Source organism: Camelus dromedarius, chromosome 1 (assembly GCF_036321535.1).
Source record: "Camelus dromedarius isolate mCamDro1 chromosome 1, mCamDro1.pat, whole genome shotgun sequence".
Lineage (NCBI taxonomy): Eukaryota > Metazoa > Chordata > Mammalia > Artiodactyla > Camelidae > Camelus > Camelus dromedarius.
In genome coordinates, this window is record NC_087436.1 from 93481746 (window position 1) to 93502376 (window position 20631).

At 43.2% G+C, this 20631-nt stretch overlaps 1 protein-coding gene across 11 annotated transcripts in view; it reads left to right on the top strand.

The window, feature by feature from the left end:
* The first annotated feature begins 423 nt into the window (after positions 1-423).
* The window catches only part of APBB2 (amyloid beta precursor protein binding family B member 2), a 333398-nt gene continuing 313190 nt past the window's right edge, over positions 424-20631 (top strand). For all 11 annotated transcript variants that reach the window (XM_064487170.1, XM_064487174.1, XM_064487137.1 and 8 more), the window contains exon 1: positions 424-619. The gene's annotated coding sequence lies outside the window, so the exon portion shown is untranslated. The remainder of the gene's footprint in view (positions 620-20631) is intronic.

A 20631-nucleotide genomic window follows, 5' to 3' on the forward strand; every position in this document is an offset into this window, starting at 1 on the left:
GGAGGCAGAAGAAAGGACAACTCGCCTACAAGTTGCAGCTCGGTAGGCGTGGGCAGTTCTCATCTGAGGACATTTTCCCATTATAAGGGAGTGCAGACGTGTGGGAGAAAAGACTAGCCAGAGATAAGGTTACCCAACTGCCTTTTGGTGCAGACAGACGCCGGGCCACATGGAGGGGATGCCGGGCTGCATCGCGTTGGGGCTCAGCTCCCTGGCCCGCGTTGCCTCCCTGTCATCTTCTCAGATGAGGGAACCTTAGTCCGAGAGGCTCCGAAGCCTCTGCCTGCAGGGGTCGCACTAGGAGCGCGGCCCGCCCCCTCCTCCCCTGCTCCCGCCCCCGGCCCCGCCTTTCTCGGGATCGGCCCCCGCCCGGTCGGGCCCCTCCAGCCTCTACGCGCAGCCGCCGCCAAAGCCTGGAGAAGTGGAATCTCGCCGGCGCCGCTCCCTGCGCGGGACTCGCGGAGCGGCACTGGGCATGCTCAGTCTCCGGAGCCCGTCCAGGTCTCAAGTAGGAAGCTCGTGCGCTGCACCCGCAGCTGATTCTGGCGCTCCTGGCTGGGCGAGACTGGAGCAGAGCTGACGGGCGCCGGAGCCGAGGCGGACGCCGCGCGCACCGCCGGTGAGCCCTGCTTTCTCCCTTGCTTTTGCCCTGGACCCCGGGGCTGCCCGGGAGTGCTGGTGAGAGACCCGGGCTGCGGCATCGGCATCGGCGAGTGGCTGCGCGTAGCACTGGCGGCTGCTCCTCTCCTCCCGGCCCCGAGGGCTGCGCGGCCACTGCCGCCCGCCCAGCCGCAGCCACAGCTGCAGCAGCTGCCACCGCATCTGCAGCGGGCATCCGCTGCGGAGTCCCGTGCGCCCCGCGCCCGCGCCGCAGGGCCGGTGGCACGGCGACTGCGGGCTCACTCCTTGACTCCATCCCTCCGGCTTCTCGGCGCCGTCTTTTCCTCGGCAGCCGGGGGTCGACAGGGCCTGGGGCTGGGGAGACAGGGTTGGAGGGGGTGCGCCGGGATAGGGGCTGCGGAAGGGAAAAGTGAGGGTGGGCGCCGCGGGGAAGAGCGCACACCCCCTTGCCCTGGCACCGGCCTCCGCTGTGCGGCTGGGGCGGTAGCGCGCTCTTGTCGGGGAGTTGAAGACCCGGCTGGCTTCTCGGGGGTTCAGAGCCTAGACGCCGCGAGATCAAACGGGGAAAAGTTCATTTCTCCCTCGGAGGCGGGGAGCGTTTTAACTAGAAAATGGCTGTGCGAAGGGGACCGAATCAGGGAAGCTGGTCTTGAAAGCCACTCTGCTGCCCGCCGGGCGGAATGGAGGGTTGAACGCTAGAAATGACATTTGTGCTAGGAAAACATTGCTGGACGGGGATAGGGAAGCGGGGTCCCATAGGAACAATGAAAGGTGATCTTGACGTAGGCGAAGGGATCTAGAACTGAGGGATCAGGGGCGAAAGGCCGAAAGAGCGTGGGGCTTGAATTAAAAAATTAATGAGAAATTGGAGAAATCAGATTTCGAGTTGTGGTCGTTTTGTAGTCAAGCTCTGCTCAGTTTAAGCCACGACTGTCACAGACTGTAGTGGATGGACTGAGTGGTTGGGGAGGGCCAGCATTAAGGTCAGTGTCCGAAGCTCAGACAAGACTGGACCCAGTTTTAAGAAGTCCCTCAGTCACCCGCTTTATGTTGCGCCTGATGACTTAGGTAAAATATTTAAAGGGTTGTCATAAAATGCTGCCAGCAGTGGTGTTTGAATTCCAAGAAATGAGGAAACTTTGTGAGGTTGGCCTTGGTTTGACATTTGTTTTAACATTTCACTGATTTAAAAAGCAAACAGTGGCTTTCCTGATCCATTGTTCTGGTTTTTGTCCCTTAAGTCTTTGACTACCCCCCCACCATGGTTTTAAAATCTTGTCCTCAAATGGCTATGACAATTAAGAATATCTGAATTCGTGTAGCAGACCTTTCAGGAAGGGGGATTTCTTTATGAACTTAGGTAGCCGCTTTGTTGTGTTTTTAGTTTGCTTGAAAGCAGTATTTACTCAGCAGTTGTTTATTGTAACTTGCAGAGTCCTGGAAATGGCACTGTTTTGAAAACAAGGCATTGGTGGAGAGGATGGGGAACCTCCACGCTGGGGGATATGCTGAGAACACAGGTGGCGGTAGAATACAATGGGCTTGTAGTTGGAACTCCAGGGAGAAAACAGATGCAAAATTTCTGTAGCTGTCCCTTGGTCGTGAACTTATTGGATGACCCCGAAAAATCATTCAGGGTCTTTATAAGCTGGGTTTGGTCTAGATGCTTGCTCAGAACTTTTGAGAAAGGACTCTAAAGTTGAGATCCTTTTCCAGGGAAGGTGTTTTTAACATACTTTCATTCTCTCTTCAAAAGGATACTTTTAATTAATAATTCACCTGCAAGGAGTCAGCACAGTCCCACTTTCTAAAACTTTTATAAAGTGGTAGTAGAAAACTCAGTGCGCTGAAGTGTAAAATACTGGCGTTTTATAGATAACTGGAGTAACCAGAATACTGACTGAAAAATTATTTAGGGAAAGACTACTAAATGGTGTAAGAATCCACATGTACAAAGACAGAATACTGTAAGCTGTTAACTCTTTTTTATGTCATGTTTCAACTTTTTAATGACTATTTTCTTTCCCTGCCAACAGAGAAACAAACATTGAATTCCACCCCCTTTTTCTTTTTTATTAATCATGAATCAATCAGGAATTAATACTTGAAAGGCTTACCATTATACTAAAACAGTGTTACGCTGATTACCCTGATTTCACAGTATCTAAATTTATCTTTTAAGAGAAATGGAATGTTGTGTTTCTATACCTTCTTCAGTTATGCTATTAAAATAGCCAATACCCTGCTGATATAACACCTGAAGTTTTCCAGGGGCATAGGACAGACTTTTAGGAGAGTATTGTAAGAAAGTATTACTAGTTATGGAGGTGATACTTATTTTTTTGTTCCATGTTAAGGAAACTAGCGTTTGTTCAATACTTACTGTGTGTCAAGTCTGATACTCAGCTTCTTACATATATTATCTTATGTGTCCGTATCTTTGACATAAATTTCAGCTTCCCAAGAAAAATCCCTCTGAGGAGGGGGGCAGTCCTCTGCTTGCACAGCAATAGAACTTGAAAGTTTCATCTCATATGAGACTAACTTCAACTGGTTTCATTATTATTCAGTAAACATTCGCTTCTAAAACATATTTGGTTTGTTATTTAGAATTAGATTTGATTGGAACAGCATGTCTCAAATGATTTGAATGTTTTTTAGAAGCTTCTGTGCAGACTTAAAAAACTGTTTTATGTTCATTTGTCTTCAGCAGTGTTGTACTACCAACAAATAAACTTAAGGAAGTTAAGCCCAGATTACCCATTTTAATTGTACGTATTAGTGCATATTCTGCGTGTTGACATGTGTTGATGGTGTTTCTTTTGGTTGAAATGTTTTGTCACAGGCAGAGGGACAGACTCTCCACTTTAGATAAAGAGTCAGGTGGGATTTGGTGGAAAGATCTCCAGCCAGGGACTCCCAAGACTTATTTCTGGGCCAGGGGTCATCTGCTACTTAAATTTACTCTGTAGCCTTGAGAAAGTCAGTCCACCTCTTTGGGTCTCAGTTTTCCCATCTGTAAAATGAAGGAGTTGCAGTAGAATGCACCCTCTGGGCTTCTGTTGGGCCTTCTTGTCTCAGTAAAAGGATCTGTGATGCAGCCATTTGAAAAGATGGGACTAAGTCTGGCCTGTCGTGCTTTGTGGAATACCTTTCCTTTTTGGCCAGTTCCTACATCCCTTTTAGTTTTTAATTTGTCAAAGAATGGTTGGCATAAAATTAACTCTGTGATGCTGCCAAGTTTAGGTAGGAGATAAGTTAATGCTTGATTTGGGTAAAGCTGTTTAGATACTTGAAACAGTTTTATAGCATCTTCTGAGGGGAGATTCTGCTCTTGGGCATTTAGATCATCTGAGAAAGAAGCTTCCTCTGGGGCTGCAGAGGAGTGTCCTGTGCCTTGGTTGCTAGGGCCCACCCACGTAAAATTTTGGCAAGCTTTTCCCCATGTCCGTGTGCTGTCTCTTCAGCTCTTGACCAGAAATGCAGCCCTTGGCCTCTGGAATAAAATTAACATTATTTCATGTTAGTGTCATTACTCTTTTGAGCAGGTGCCCATGGTTGGCTGCTGCTATAGCAGGAGTGATAGCTGTTGGAATGCACCTACGTGAACTTTTTTGGGGGTGCTGGGGCAAGCTATGATGATGGGGCAGAGAGCCAAGGAAACCTATCCTATTTGGTATTTGCAGTGTATTTTGCTTTTTTGTTTTTCTTTTTTGTATTTTGCTTTTAAGATGCTCACAAAACTCAGCCTCATTAACCTTTGAGGCAGGTGATGAGAAGCCAGAGTTATCAGCATTTAAATAAGTGATAATAAGTAGACAGTGAATCTACTGCTTCTGATCATAACCGGGCTCTGAGATTGCTGGGCCCCTGGTAGGAGTCGGGCAGTAACTCCCAACACCAGATGAGAGCTGGAAGAGAGGAGGCACACGGAGGGTGGAAGATCAAGTCATCACAATTTGACAAGAAGAAAGAAGCCCTGACGGGTTTGAAGGTATTAGAGGCCATTGCGTGTAGTTACAGGAGACATTTATTTTCTACACAATCTTATTTCCATAATATTTGAATCTTAGCTAGTCTTCTAAGCATTGAACAAATGCTCAGACAGGCATCATTTTTATAATCAGGAAAAAAGTGACAGTGTATCATTGATTGGTATATAAAATGTGCAGGTTCATATGGACAATGATGGAAACAATGAATGGTTTGGAATTACGGATTAGAGTTTTTCTTCATTGTTTGTTAATGATTTGATAGTGGTTATAAATAAAGCAAACCATTCTGTCCTTTGTCTCTTGGGGAAATCGTGCAAAATTTTGTCCGCTAGGTAATAATAGGTTTTTGAAGTGTAACTCGACTGGAAAGTATGCTTCAGGAATGCTTGGAGTGGGAGGAAGCGTGGTTTTTTTTTTTTTTTTTTTTTTTTTCCTTTTCAAGTTGACTAAAAAGAATGCACTTTTGGAAGTGAGCTAGGAGAAGTGTGCTTTTAGAAGGATGAGGTTGAGGAGAACCTGCAGAACTCCAGAGAGTGATGGGGAATGCTGTTGTTGAAAAAAGAAGGCTTGGCATTACTAGTGGTGTGGAATGTAGCATTTCCCAAATCGCTGCCCTATGAATCAGATCTCAGCTTCTACACAATTTATAAGTAACTGAGTGTCTAATACACGCACATCACAGTGCTAGGACTGCTGTCTGTTGGTGATGTTTCCTCCATCCTTATCCAAGTGATAATGATGACCATGTAGTGAATATTTCATAAGTGTGTTCCAATAAAAAGATGTGTTGTTTTCTCTGGGATTATACCATTCTGTTAGGGGGTAAGATTTCAGATATGAATTGATGGGAATATTTTTATTTGGCAGCTTAATGGTCCATGAAATTGATCAGTCTGGGAATCTGGGCCTGAGATGGAGAGAGCTCTACCCTCAGGATGAAGCTGAGTCGTGGAGACTGGGCCAGACTGGAGCTTGTGGGTGGGCTGATGGGGCCTCTGGGCCTTCCAGGAATGTCAAGTCACTGGAACAGACCCAAGGTCTCAGGAGCTGAGAAGCAGCTAATTTTGAAAGTGCTCTGGGAACCAGCAACTATTTTTGAATTATAGCCCAAGAATGACAAGGAAAGCATCAAGATGAAAGATGAGTTTCTGAGAGAGCAGAAAGGACAAGTGACTGAAATGTCAATTTTAGCAAGCAGGGCCTCAAAATGACAGATCTTGGTGTTTGTTTCATTGCGTGCAGGCCTCTTTCTGCCAAAATAGCACGCTTTAGCAATTCAGGGTTGGTGATTCTAGGAAATGCTGATGGAGTTAAAGCCACAGAACTAAGATTTGTGTTATAGCCAGTTTGGTTTGGACCTCTGCTGTATCATGCCCTCCAGGATGGGCCTTGATAAAGCACTAGAGGAAGTTTATGAATAATTTACTCATGGAATTCGTATTATTCACCTTTAGTCTGAGTTGCTGTTAGGGGGTGGGGGGTGAGTAAAACAAAACAAAACAAAACAAAACAAAACCAAAAACCCTGCAAATTATTTCTGGGTTTTAAAGAGTAGCTTAAGGAAATAGGTAGTAATGTATTTTCAGATAATACTTTAAATATCTGTGCTTAGTACTATTTGGATCTCATTGGTCATAATAATAATGTATGATTAATATTGTGGAACTCTTACTTTGTGCTAGAGCTTTGTAGCTTTTACCCTATTTAATTCTTACAAACCACTGTGGTGCTGTTCCCATTTTACAGATAAGGAAACTGAAGTCCTTTTCACTAAAGGCTACACAGTGAACACTGATGCTTGACCTGGAACTGTAATCAATACAGAGGAGTCCATGAGTTGTTGAGGAACTGACAGGGAGAAGTAACATATATTAATTAAGGGCAAGCTCTGCCTGCTGCTGTAGAGGGAACATTTCACTTAGTCTTTTGGGGTACCTCCTTTCTTCTCCTTTTATAGGTGAGGAAACTATGGTTCAGAAACATTAAAGGACTTGCCCAGGCTCTAAACAAAGCCTGTATTCTTCTTCTTCACATCACAGCATGAAACTTTCCTAAATTCAGCCTTTGGGGAAAAAGGTGAAATTTTCATCTTTCCTCCATTTTCAAAATGGACATTAATCTAAATCTGCATACTGAGTGGTGGAGCTGTTGCCTCTCGGTTATGGCTCCAATGTGCATTTCTTTCCTCTGAACACAAATTGAGTAGTAGGAAAATCCAGATATAATTTCTAAATATGTTTGAAACTAAGGGTGGCTGTGTTGAATCTTTCTGGGCAGATGCCAGTCTAGGATATTTCTGCTATAAATAAAATGCACCAGAATCTGATTGGTTGTCACATGCCAATCAGGAGGCAGCACTGGGGTGACAGAGGCCTCTGGTGACTGGAGAAAGTTGATGTGAGGATTTCAGAGCTTCTCCAGCAGCCCTGAGGCCGACTTGAGGCTTCTGGCTACTCGAGTGATGGGTCTGGAGTGAGGGTGGTGGGTGCCTCTTCCTGGGAGCATTCTGCATGCTCCTGGTTAATGGCTCTGTTCTTACCTTCTGATCTTCATTTGGTTTCCCAAGTAGACCTTTGTCCTGGGCAAGAGTCAGTCAGCACACCCGCCACACTGAGGATCTCGATTTGCTGGGCAGTACTGTGTGTCAGTGGAAGTTATGAATAAATAGAATTTCCTTAGCATGAGTTAGGTTTCTTGAGCTGATTCACTATTGGGTGAATGAATATAATTGGAATTTCTGAGCAGGGCTGAAGCATGGTCTGGACTCACAGTGAGCTTCAGAGGGGTATAGATACTTCAGGAAACACTGATTCAACCTCAGATTCTGACCAGAGGCTCTTATCCTCCCCGCTAACCAAGCTTTATTTATTGATAGCTTTTCCAGATCACTAGTGAAGACAGACATGCATTCAGTTGGGGTCGCCCAGAAAGCTTGGCTTCATTTGCCCATGCCTTTGTTCAGCAAATGGTTCCTGAGCAATGCTTTGTGCCAGGTACGGTGTGAAGTTCAGGAAGATGGAGAGGAGTGTACCAGAGCATCTTCATCAGGTGCTGCAGTAGGGGCACGCGGGTGAGGCTCTGAGGGGATGGAGAGTCGGGAGCCGTACAGAACAGGAGTGGTGGCAAAGGACTGCTGTAAGCCCCACTGCAGAAAACCCTTCAGCTGTCTCCTTTTCCATGTTTCTCTGACTCAGTGGAACTGGTGTAGCCTGCCATCCGACACCTAGGATTTGCTGCTGCTTCTAGAAAGGACCTAGAGATTTGGCCTTGAAATGTCTATGGCTGTGGTTCTCAGAGGGGGCAGTTTTGCCCCCCACCCCGGGAACACTTGGCAATACTCTCTGGAGACATTTTTGATTGCCATCATGGTGGCATCAAGTGGGTGGGGGCCAAGGATGCTGCTAACTCGTCCAAGCGCAGGACGGGCCTAGGGGGTACCTAGAGGTTCGGTGGTCACAAGCCAGACTCTCAGGATTCCAGTACTGCTCTGCAATTCCATAGCCACGTGGTCGTGGATGTCACAGTTACATTTGGGCAACAGAATTACACGGCCCAAGTTTCCTCACAGTGTGGTTGTTATGAGGATTTCATGGGTGAATGAATGATAAGGGCTCACAGCAAAACTTGGCATAAGGTAAGACCTTAACAGTTATTATTATTTTTAGTTTCAAGCAAAAACTTTAGCTTTTGACTCTGAAGAGCTGGAATTTAGTTTGGAGAATCCAGGATAGCCGAGCAAACCTGTGGCACCACCTCTCAGTTTGCTTTGCTGTAAGAATTGCGCATTGTTTTTGTTTCTCTGGTTCCTTTTTGTCCATGGCCTTTATTTCCCACTGTTTCCATCTCTTGATTCTAGGACTTTTGATAGCTTTGCCTTTCATCCTTTTTTTTCCCCCCAGGGATCCAAATTTATGCCTTTAATGAACCTTCCCCCTAGAGGACTGGGAAATATATTTATGATTTTCCTTAGCTCTGTCTATTTTGGGAATGGTGAGAAGACGGGAAGCAGGTCAGGGGAGACGTTGCATTACTTCCTGATCATCACAGCTCCCTTCTCTATAAAACTCCGTGCAGGGTTGAGAGGCAGGTGGTACTGCCTGCTGAGTAACTCTTCCCTCTGCGCCCACCAACTCCACCCCCAAGTTAGGTGCCTGCTGTTTCCAAAATACCCTGTAATTAGGTCACAACATTATCTGCCTGTTTGAAATCATTTCTAAAAATCAAAGCAAAGACTCTGACTGTCTCAGTGGGATTTGCAATGTCTCTGTCCTCTACTTAGGGGCTTTGCAGAGTTGTTCTGAAAACAAAAGGAAGCAAACTTGTTATCTCAATTAGGTGGCAGTCTCTAGGCAGTCTGTGGCCTAGAACTGTGTTGTATTTTCACTTGCAAATATGCTCAAACCATGATCCTTTCTGACTTTCGGCAAGGAGACGAGCTTGTGGACTCCACTCTACTCAACAGATCAGATTTACTTTTGAATTTTCATAACATGATTTACTTTTAAATGTTTTTTTTTTCATTTGGTGTTTTGAATGGTATTAGCAGACTAGAGAAAAATTAAATTCAGTTGATAATAGCTATCTAATTCTTTCCCCACGACACAGTCCTCTCTCCCCCGAATGAGAGCAGTGGCCTCTCCGTGGCCTCCTGGCTTGTCCAGCTCCATTCATTCAGTTTGGCTTCCCAGGCTCTGGGCGCTGTACCAAAGGATGTACGTGGAAACTGACCAGGACAGCCACTGCCTCTGCCTGCTCGACGCTGTCGGTCTGTAGGGAAAGACTGAAGCTAAACAACTAACTACGGTAAATGTGATGTGTACTACCGGAAGCATTCATTGCTTCCCAGACCAGCACCTGCCCTGGCTGGGTGTGGGGTGTGCGTCAGGCAAGGCTTCCCAGGAGAAGGGATGCTCAGTCTGTCCCACTGCACCCCTGGTGCCTCCGTCTCTACAGCTGCCTGGGACGCCCTGACTGCCAGCCATTTCTGATAGGGTGCCTCCACTTTCCTTCCCATCATATCGCCTCTCACCTAGGAGTCTGCAGCTCCTTCTTCGTGGCCTCTCCTTGTTCTCAACACTGCCTCCGAGGTGATCTTTTGAAATGTAGGGGTCTGGGCACGTCCCAACCCTCAGGGCTCCTTGCTGCCCTCTGGAGGAGCTCAGCTCCTTGGCGCTGCACCTGACCCCTTTCATGATCTGCTGAGCTCTCTGTCTTGTGCTGAGCTCCAGCCTCACTGTTCTTACAAGGTGCCAGGTTTTCTTGGGCCTTTTATCCTGTTCCCCTTGCCTGCAACCATTCTTACCATCTGCCTCTTCTTTACCTGCTTGACTTTTTTGCTCCTCCTTCAGGAAGTAGCTTAATCATCATCCACCTCAGTGTGTGTCAGGATGACCCGAGGGCTTATTAAAACACACATTGCTGGCCCCACCCCAGAGTTTCTGATCCCACAGGTCTTTGGTGTGGCCTGATGCAAGTTTGCACTTCTAACAACTTCCCAGGTGATTTTGATGCTGCTGGTCTGGGGACCTCACTTGGAAGACCACTGGGGTACATAGTCACCCGGGACAGGGTGACTGGCTCGTCTCGCTCCCCCAGTAGACTCCTTACGCCCACTTACAGCCCGCCTTTGTTGTCACACAGGGTTGTAACCATTTACTTCCCTGGCTCCCCTCCTCAGCTGCTAAGTTCTCGAGGGATATACTGTGACTTCCTGATCGTTGTGTTCCCAGTGCTTAGGAAGTCCTGGGTGCTTGATAAACATTTGTCAAAGAATGAGTATATGAATGGAAAAGAATTTTATCATTGGAGGCTTTGATAAATATGCCCCAGGATATTTTCAGCATCTAGTTTTCCTGAGAGTTTATCCCCGATTATGATGATGTTAATGGGTTGGTATGAGTTAATGTAAGAGCTGGTTAACTTTGTGGTTTTATGTTCAAATTCTAGAGAAGTCTAAGGGAGGGGCTCACTTTAAACCCATTATTGTTTCCGGAAGGACTCAGAAATACATAGTCTTCTTATAGTGGCTCAGTATGAAAATATGTGTCCACAGGAAATGCAGATGTCATTTAATTTAGCAACCACAGCATAAGCATGGCCTCTTTATTTGAAATAATAAATCATATTGAACCCAAATTAAATATAAACAGATGTGTAAGTAATCATTTCTCCAAACCAGAGGGAGGGATAGCCAGAATACCTCATTTACTTACTCATTCTGCAAAAGTTTATTAAGCTCTTACTATGTGCCAGTGGGCCCTGAGGGTATGGCACTGAGTACCACGCTCTGCTGTCTTCGTGCGAGAGGTTATGAAGAACATGGAGACGGGGATGTGATGCAAAGTGCCTAGCAGGTATTTGGTCCTAGTAGGTGACTACTGAGCTGTTTCCTGAGTGGCAGTAATTGGTGGCCATGTCGAGATCATGACATGGAGAGGAGCAATTTCAGGCCAAGAGAATGGTGCAGGGCCTCACTTCAAAGCATCTCTTTGAAGGCAGGGATAAAGTAGGAGTTTGCGATTCACAGATACACACTACTACATATAAAATAGATAACAGAGACCTACTGTATTACACAGGGAACCGTATTCAGTATCTTGTAATAACCTATGATGGAAAAAGAATACATGTATGTATGTATGTATAACTGAATCACTTTGCTGTGCACCTGAGACTAACACAACATTGTAGATCGACTATACTTCAATTAAAAAACAAGGATAGTCAAGGAATACATTAGAAAAAAATCTTTTCAAGGAGCCCTGATGTTCCTGTAGTCCCAAAAACTGGATTGATGTCGCCTTGTTATTGTGCCTGCTCTTCTAGGCCTCGGCTTCTAACCTTCCTCCCATGTCCTCGAAAGCACTGTTCCCCAAAGTGATTGGAAACTCAAGTGATTGGGAATACATTGTGAATAAAGGTTTCTGCCGTTAAATTCAGAAAGCTGCATCTACCCACTCTCCCCAGCAACATATTCAAGACGTCCTGCTGGAAAGAGGCTGATTAACTTCATTTAATCTAGCATTGGCCTGTGGGTCCATTTTGCTCAGTTTCTTCTGAACTAGTGTTTCTCCGTGCGCGCCGTGGACAGCCAACTGTAAAGGTCCTGCTTTGCGTGCACCTAGAAGAACAACTCACGTGAGGCAGACTGCTCTTTGTTCACCCCCCAGCAGCTTTCTCATCTTTGTAGAGGCCGTAGCATCTTTGGTGGGGACAGGATTTCTCATACTGGTTTTGCTCATGCCTCGTGCTCAGTTGAACAGTGCCACAACTTGAGGCCAGAGATCAATTGTGTTTAGAGCCCGAGAGGTCATTGCTCATTCAGTGCATTCAGGGGAGGAGCTGGCTATAATGCCCTCGAGACTCAAGCCATTTCTGCACTGCTTTTGCCTCAGTGAGTGAATGGAGAGTGGTTTTTGACCTGAATTGTTCAAATTATGACTGCATTCTGTCTTCTTTTGGGTATCTAAACAGTGCCTAGGAGGTCAGCTGACTCTAGGTGGAAGGCGGGAGAGAGGAGTGACCTGCTGGAGTGGCTGAGGGTGAGCATTAGGGACGAGAAAAATAAACCTGGGGGTCAGGCTTGGTTAACACTGGACTGGGGTTTTCCTGACATTTTAGACTCTGAATCCCAATGTAAAATACACACACACACACACACACACACACACACACACACACACACATACATTGGCTTTTAGATTTCCTTTGTGTTGAGATGTGTTTAGTTTTGGTTCTTCCTGAAGTCAGAGCAGGTGGGCTAGGTCTGTATCTTTGAAGAGTCTTATTCTCTGACCAGTCTGGTTCTTGTTTGGCACAGAGCCAGGAAAGGGTCTAGGTGGGGTGAGCTCACTGAAAATTTTCATTTGAGGAAGAGCCTGGGATGAGTCTTTTTGAGAGAATATTTATGTGGGTAGAATAATCAGAGTAAAAGGGTGTTTGGTTCAGTTGTCAGGGATGGGAAGAAGCTCCTCTCCTGTGCTGCTGATTTTTTGTGCTTGGGGCAGTTTCTAGAAAGTTGAAGCAGCACTTCACTAAACAGAGGGTTAAAAGAAGCTGCAGATGTAGATGGAACAGCCCCCTAAACCCTCCACCCAGGGAAGAGCCAGGAGTGGAGCACTGGGGAGAATTAGGGCTTGGAGTCCCTTGGGGGTTCCTTCTGGTTCTGGGAACTTACACTTTGAATTTGCAGTGATTAGTCTTTTTTGGTCCCCCTTGTCAGTGTCCTCTTTTCATGGCATCGGCACTTTCCCTGAATGAGACAGGAGATTTAACGTGAAAGCAGATAAGTTGGATACCACGAATGTGGTCAGGACTTCCATGTCTTCAACCGTCTATTACCTCGAAATTCAGGGGTGAAAGTCTCCGGCATTCGAATTAAATATATTCCCATGATTTGAGCAGAAAGTGTATGAGCAGCGGTGCAACAGAAGTAACGCTCCCCGCTCTTATTCATGAGACTATGCAACTGGGTCAGTGTCGTTTTCTAAAAATGTCTCTTTTTCCAGGACTTGGGGTTATTTGTGCTAAAATAAATAAAGGAAGTCTTGCATTCCATCAACTTATGTATAATGGTCTCCCGATCAAAGTCATCTCCTGCTGACTCGAGTTTTATTTTAGCTTAAATCATTTTCCTTTACTGGTATTAGATCCTGCTGTTATGTGTATATTTTACAAGCTCCAAGTAGAAACAAGAAACAAAAATAAGATGTGGCGTTTTATTGAATTTTATCTTTTCCACCCTTTTGTTCTGAGAACGTGTGGCTTACAAGAGAAGCCAATAAAAATAGACAACTGGGGAGAGTGTTGATTTTTGGCATTATTAGCTTTATTTCTTGTAAAGAAAATGGGATTTTCATTAGATGCTGTTGTGTGGTTTTCCACTGAGAATAGTGGGATGGATGGCCACAGTCATAGACGATATACATTTTTGCTTAACATTTAAATGATTGTTGTATGAATGTTTGTAAAGGTGTTACTTTCTGCAGCACCAACAATTCAACAGTGTGGTACCATTTTGCCGAAAAAAATTTCCTTGTATTAGAGTGAAACTTAAGGCAATTTAAACTTACTTCTATCATAGGAGAGCTCGGTGGATACAAGTTTTTTTTGGGGGGGTGGTTGGGGAGGTAATTAGGTTTATCTATCTATCTATCTATCTATCTATCTATCTATCTATCTATCTATCTATCATCTATTTATTTATTTATTTATTTATTTATTTTTTGGAGGAGGTGCTGGGGATTGAACCCAGGACCTCATGCATGCTAAGCATGCACTCCACCACTTGAGCTATACCCTCCCCCACTGGTGGATACTAGTTTTCATGAAAGCACATTTACTTTTCCTTAGTGTTGACCTTGAAAGTTAACTTCTGAAATACTTGCAGATATATCGTTTTGATAGATGGTTTAGCTAAAAGAAGAGGGTGCCCAACGTGCACTGCAGTTATAAAGTTTTGTTTGCATAAAGCAAAAGATGATGAGAGAATGGGTAGAAATGAACAAACATTTCATGGTGATGTTGTGGGTGACTTTGTTGGCTTTCTCTCTCTTCTTCCCCAGCCATCCTCAGTGTTTTTATATCCTTTTAGCAGTGAGAAAAAGGGAAAATCGTAATTCTTCTGTATTCATTTTTAATTCATCTAAAGGATATGCATTTCAGGGGTGTTTCTTCGAGGAGACTAACTGGGAACAGAGAGAACTGCTTGCTATGCTTAGTGACACAAGCCAGTCACCAAAGGGAAAGTATTGTATGAAGGTACTTAGCTGTGATGCCTGGAGAAGACAGAGTCATAGAGACAGAGAGTGGAAGGGTGGCTGCCAGGGTCTGGAGGGAAGAGGTGGTGGGGAGTTAGTGTTTAATGGGTCCAGAGTGTCAGGTGGGGAAGATGAAAAAGTTCTGGAGATGGATGGTGGTAATGGTTACACAACAGTGTGAATGAATTTAATTCCACATAACTATACACTTAAAAATGCCTAAAATGATAAATTTTGTTATGTATATCTTACCACAAAAAACCCAAAAGTTTAACAACAACAAAAATCAATAAATTAAAAAACAAAAAACAAAAAACAAAAAACAAAAAACAAAACCAGTCCTGGGTCTTCACCAGCCCAGGTACTGTGACTCAAGGAGTCTCGACTGATTGTCATTTGGAACCTGGAGGAGGAATTAATTTGCTTTGGATTGAAGCACCTCAGGGCCTGTCCTAACCTCTGTGCAATCTGCCACCGGGGCTGAGGCTCTAAGGGACGGGAGGGCAAGGACCCCAGGAGCTGGGGAAGGTGGAGGTGCCACTCACCTGAACCTGACCCTGAAAGCTTTCAAAAGCTTTCTTTAGTGTGGAACTAACACTGACCCAGATGCAAATTGTGAACTGGGTATGCTCTATGTGGGCCATGTTTTTGACTGTGTGTGTTACTGACTTCTACTTGGGGATGAAGTGATTTGGTAAAAATTAATCTTCATTGGGATGTCCTCAAAAACCGTGGCACCTTTCACATTTATACTGCTGAGTGTGCCCTTATAGCCAAATGACCAGGTGGCAGAACCCTTCTTTTGCTTGTCTGTGTTGTTCTAAAGAGAGCATAGACTTTAGATCTGGACAGAATCCACTTCCAATTTGGGCCCTGCCCTGGAATAGGTGGGTAAAAGCAGGTACCCTGCTGGAGCCACAGTTTCTCCATCTATAGAATATCTAGAATGAATGATACCTACCTGGGTGGGTGGGGGTTTTCTGTGATAATGTGAAAATGTGTGCTATAAAGTGAACAAGATACTTACTTTCTTGATTTCCTGTTGTAGAAATGATCAGTAGGTTGACCAGACATTCTAGATTAACTCCACATATTTTACTGTGCTATGGAAGATGGTCCTTGATCAAAAACTTACATACTATTTAGGATTAAAATATTTAAAAAGTTAATTCTTTAAAAAAAAAAAAGGCTGATGGGGAGACATTTGTTATTGGTAATAGGTTTTTAATGCTTTATATTCAACTCCATGGTCTTGGTGATATTTGTTACCTCACTCCTCCCCTTTTAGTGTCTTCAGAGAACGTGGTGGCAGTTCCTCAGTGTGTTTGATGCCTCATATTGTAGTTGGATAGGTTTGGAAGACCTACGGTTTGGGATTTGATCCTGGATCAGTGTCTTATCAGTAGAAGTGACCTACTTTTTCTCACCTGAAGGAGGACCTAGAGAAATGATAAGGCTTCATGTTTATTGAGCACTTACTGTGACACAACAGTCACTGTGATGAACGCGTTACATGGAATCACTGGGCGCCTCACCTGTATGAGATAACTGTTGCAGTTATCTGCAAAGACAGGTGGGGAAGCCAGGTTGTCCAAGGGCACCCAGCTCGAACAGGTGGTAGGCTGACGGTAGATTATGAGGACAGAACTTGGCTCGGTAAATGTGAATGCAGGTGCTTGAGTGCATACACACAACCTTAAATCAATATTTCCCTGAGACTACAAGAGCTACCGGATAGCAAAAGCAGGAATTTCCCAAGAAGAGAGAGTCTAAGGACCAACCAGCATGAGAAAGCTCATGTCAGAGACACCAACTGCATTGGTTGTAATTGTAGCTGCTTTGCATTTTTTTCTAACTGCTGTTTAAACAAAGACAATGTCTACACCCTGTAGGGTGATATATACTTTTAAAGGATGTAACTGGGATTGTGATTTTTTCTTTAGGAAAAAAAAAATCAGTTATTTCTCTAATCACTGAGCATTCTGTCCTGCGAATGCCCTCAGTGTAATTAGGAAGGATAAGCTCCAGCCGCCAGGGGTGAGCGACTGGCGGTCTCGAAATGTTCTGTAAATATATTAGTCTGAAAATTGCATTTTAATGTGGTGTACTAGCAAAATTGAATTTTACTTGCTAAATTATTCCCTGTTAATAGTGGTCTTTTCCTACAGGAAGTCTGTTACTTTATTTTAAAAATAGGTCATTTGTTTCTTCCAAAATAATTGAACCATCCTTTAGAATAAGCCGTTACTACTTCCATTTCTGTTTGAATCAAGACAATGATGGAATACAAGAAAGTAATGGAATTTCAGGTCCAGAATTTGATTTTGGGAATTACCATTTTCCCTACGAAATTTGCTTGGACTAGCTTTGGTATACTGTGCATCCTGACTTAAATGCTGTATTTTGATATTTAAAATGAGTTAAGGCAACTTTGTGGTCCTTTTTTGCCATCTAGGTGAGATGTATTCATGTAATTAGTTATCAATGATGTCATCTAAGAAAAACATTTCAAAGAATAATTGTTGAGTAGTGAGTTGGTTAATAATTACTTATGCTTGAAAATTTCCCTAAGTCTATTTAAAGGGCCAAATTCTGAATTAGCCTGTTTTGGAAATTTCTGGTTGTTTCCTTAGCACACAGAGAAAGTCAGGTTTCCAGTGTGTGGCAAATGTGTTTCACATGATTAACAGCTGAACAAAGCATAGTTGGTGTAGGGTGAACCCACAAGTCTGACGGAAGACTCTGGAAGGATAGGGAAGCTATCAATGGGAGAAACTTGAAACACATGTGTTTACTTGCATAGCTGTGTACTTCATTTACATGTTTCCTTGAGGGCTGATTTTTGTTAATAAAAATTTTCAGGCTGCATGTAATCTTAATCTGTTAGCTATAAACCCCAAAGAATCAAAAGAAATGGACACTTCTATTAATTTTAAAAGAAAATATCAAATGATTATAGGTCACTGTTATAGAATATTGTTGAATTACTGTTCATTGGTCAGAACTCGAAAGTATTGCCTTAATGGAAGAAATGGAGGTGTATGCTTAATTAAAAGAGTGGGAAGGTAAGCAGATTATAAGTATTTTATTTTGAATTTTTCTGGTATGCTGCTGGCTTCCATTCTAGGGAAATACATGCTTTTTTTAATGATAAACAAAGCTTCTCATTTACTTAAAATATGTTTATATTTTGATTGTGTTCTGTTTACCTTGTATGTAAAGAAACCCTTGAATCTCAAACATCTTACCACCACTCTGTATTCAGAGGAGTGATTTGAGAACAAGCAAATCTTGCACCAATCAAGAGGATTAACTAGTTAGAAAAACTGAGTCATTTTTCTGCATCTCTGGAGTCAGTTGCATATCAGGTATCTGTTACTGGTAGAATTGTGTCTCTCTCCACACACACACACACACACACGCGCACACACACCCCACCCCCAAAATACCTTAAAGTTCTAACCCCTGGTACTTGTGAATGTAACCTTATTTGAAAAATGGTCTTTAAAGATGTCATCAAGTTAAGATGAGGTTGTACTGGAGGAGGGTGGGACCTTACCATTGTAACTGGTATCCTTATAAGAAGAGAAATTTGGACACAGACACAGATAGGGAGAACACCATGTGAAGACAGATACACAGACAGAGAAGAAAGATGGCTCTGTGAAGATGAAGGCAGAGGTCAGAGTTACTCTGCTACAAACCATGGCCTCCCTGGGGCTACTAGAGGCTTGAAGAGGCTAGGAAGGACCCTATCCTGGATGCTTAGGCGGGAGCATGGTCCTTACAGCATCTTGGTATCAGAATTCAAGCCTCGGGAACTGTAAGAGTACATTTCTGTTGTGTTAAGCCACACAGTTTGTGTTTGTTACAGCAGCCACAGGAAATGTCAGGACTTTAGAGTCAGACTGCTCGACTTTGAATCCTGGCTTCACATTCTGATGTTGTGATCTTGAACCTCAAGTTATAAGGCGAGTTATTGAAACTCGTGGTGCCTCTGTTTCCTCATCTGTAAAATAGGGCTAAGAAGTACCGTCGCCATATTTCTCTTCCTCATATAGTCGTTTTGAAGATAAAGTATGTTTAATACTTTGAACAGTGCCTGGTACTATTACATGTTAAAAAAAAATCCATCATTTTAAAGCTATATAGAAATGATTTTTGGTCATTCAACAGTTATCGTTGAGCTTCCTTTTCAATGACAAGCCTCTTGCTTGACAGTGAGTTTTCAGGGTGAACCCTCATAGATCCTTCAGGTGATCATTCCCTCCAGTAGTGTGAAGAGGGAAGAAAAGTAGATTCCACGTGGCGTGTTTACGGGCAAGAACTGGGTCTGGCCTTTCCTCTGGACCTTGGAGAGTCCAGTAAAGAATCTATGTACTGGGAAGGCAATGAGTGTGGAGCCAAACTGCCTGGGGTCCACTTTTGGTTCTTAACTAGCTTTGACCTCGGGTAATGATAGAATCTTTAACATTCATTATACTTATATTTTTGTGACAATAATTACACTTTTGTTAATGGGGTTGTTATAGGACGATTAAGTGAATTAAAATACATAATGTGCCTAGAATAGTAAACACTTAATAAATGTTGTATTATAAGATAGATCCAGAAAGGTTTAACATTTATAAATTAATTCATTCTTTTGATATTTATTAAGTGTGGACAATTCAGATATGTATCAGATACAGTTTCCTTTCACATAGAATGAATAGGTAAATCAGGGAAGATTAATTATTTACATTTTAGTGAAATAGAATATGAACAAAGAAAATGGTGGTAGAAAATAGAGCATGATTAATTTTCAGTATATTAGAATATCAGGGAAGGTTTCCCAAAGATGGATTTTGGAGGCTAAATAGGAGTTTTCTAGACAGCAAAAGAAGGAAAGAATATTAGGTGAAATGGGAGTAGTATATCCAAAGTCTTACCACCGTGGCATGCACAGGAGATACACCCGGTGGTCACTCACAGTGGTATGAGAAGTATAGGTCCTAGAGCCAGGATTCAAGTTCTGCCACTTACTCTGTGTCACCTTAAGGTAATTTCTTGACCTCTCTATGCCTCTATATTTTCATCTTTTAAAAAGGGATAACAGACTTTGCAAGGATTAAATGGGTATATTAATTTGAAGTGCTTTGATCAGTACCTTCCAAAGTAAGTGTTTAAAAAGCATTGTCTTTAATTTATGATATTATTACTCTTGTATTTGCTAAGAGAAGACAAAAGTTGAGAAGGCTCACTTAACATTCTTAATTGAATTCAGTGATTCCTGTGGGCTTGGATAAATGCTACACCTTTGAGTCCATATACTCTCTGGAAAAAACAACTTTCACCATTTGAACATTGAAATTAGGAGGTTAAAAAAAATACATTGTTTAAACAAAGTGCATATTGTTAAAATAGAGGGAGAAAAATGATTAAAATAGGCCAGACATTGGCACAAAGCTTTGTGCAGATTGCTGATTAGGCAAAATAAAAAAAATAAACCAGCATGTTGAGCCAACATGGTTTTGTTTTTAAATCTGGTGAACCACCTGTATCTTTAAGCAGTAAATTTAAAGATGGTTTGGTTTGTCATTAATTGTCTCCAAATTATTCAGTGACATCAGTCTGTGTCCTGAACCAGTGTAAGTTTAAAAAAACCACCACCGGAACACAGCCTGTGGGTGGTGCCTCTCAGTTGGCAGGTGTTCAGGGGTGAAAGGAGGCGTGTGGCCTCGGGATTTCTCTGGCTACACTTCTCAGTGCAGTAATGGCAAATGCATGAGTGATTTCAGCTGTGGTCCAATCTGCTTTTATTTTTAGATTTTAAAGCCAGGGCAGGGTTGGGGGAGGTCATTTCCAATTGTGATTTTCTTTGATCATGAGAGTCAAGTGTATTCATTATGACAAGACTTAGGCAGAAAGAAAGTAAGAAGTAAACATTGCCAGAAATGTCAACATTTGAAGATAATAATTGTTAACATTTGGGGTAGAGCCTTCTAAACCTCCTCTTACTTGCAAAAAAAAAAAATTAGGCCTTTCTTGACTACATTGGACACAGGGCAGGCTGATAAGTGACACTTTTGGGGAGACGTTAGATTTGAAAATTCGGGACAGAAACAGCATACTGGTCATCATAGGATTGTTTTACACTAAGTTGTTTAAAAATGGTGAGAGTAAGTGGCTGAACAAAGGTGCATCTGTTTATTCATCTAGCATATTTATCGAGTGCAGTGAGGTGCTAAGGGTGCAGCGGTGAGCACAGCAGATAA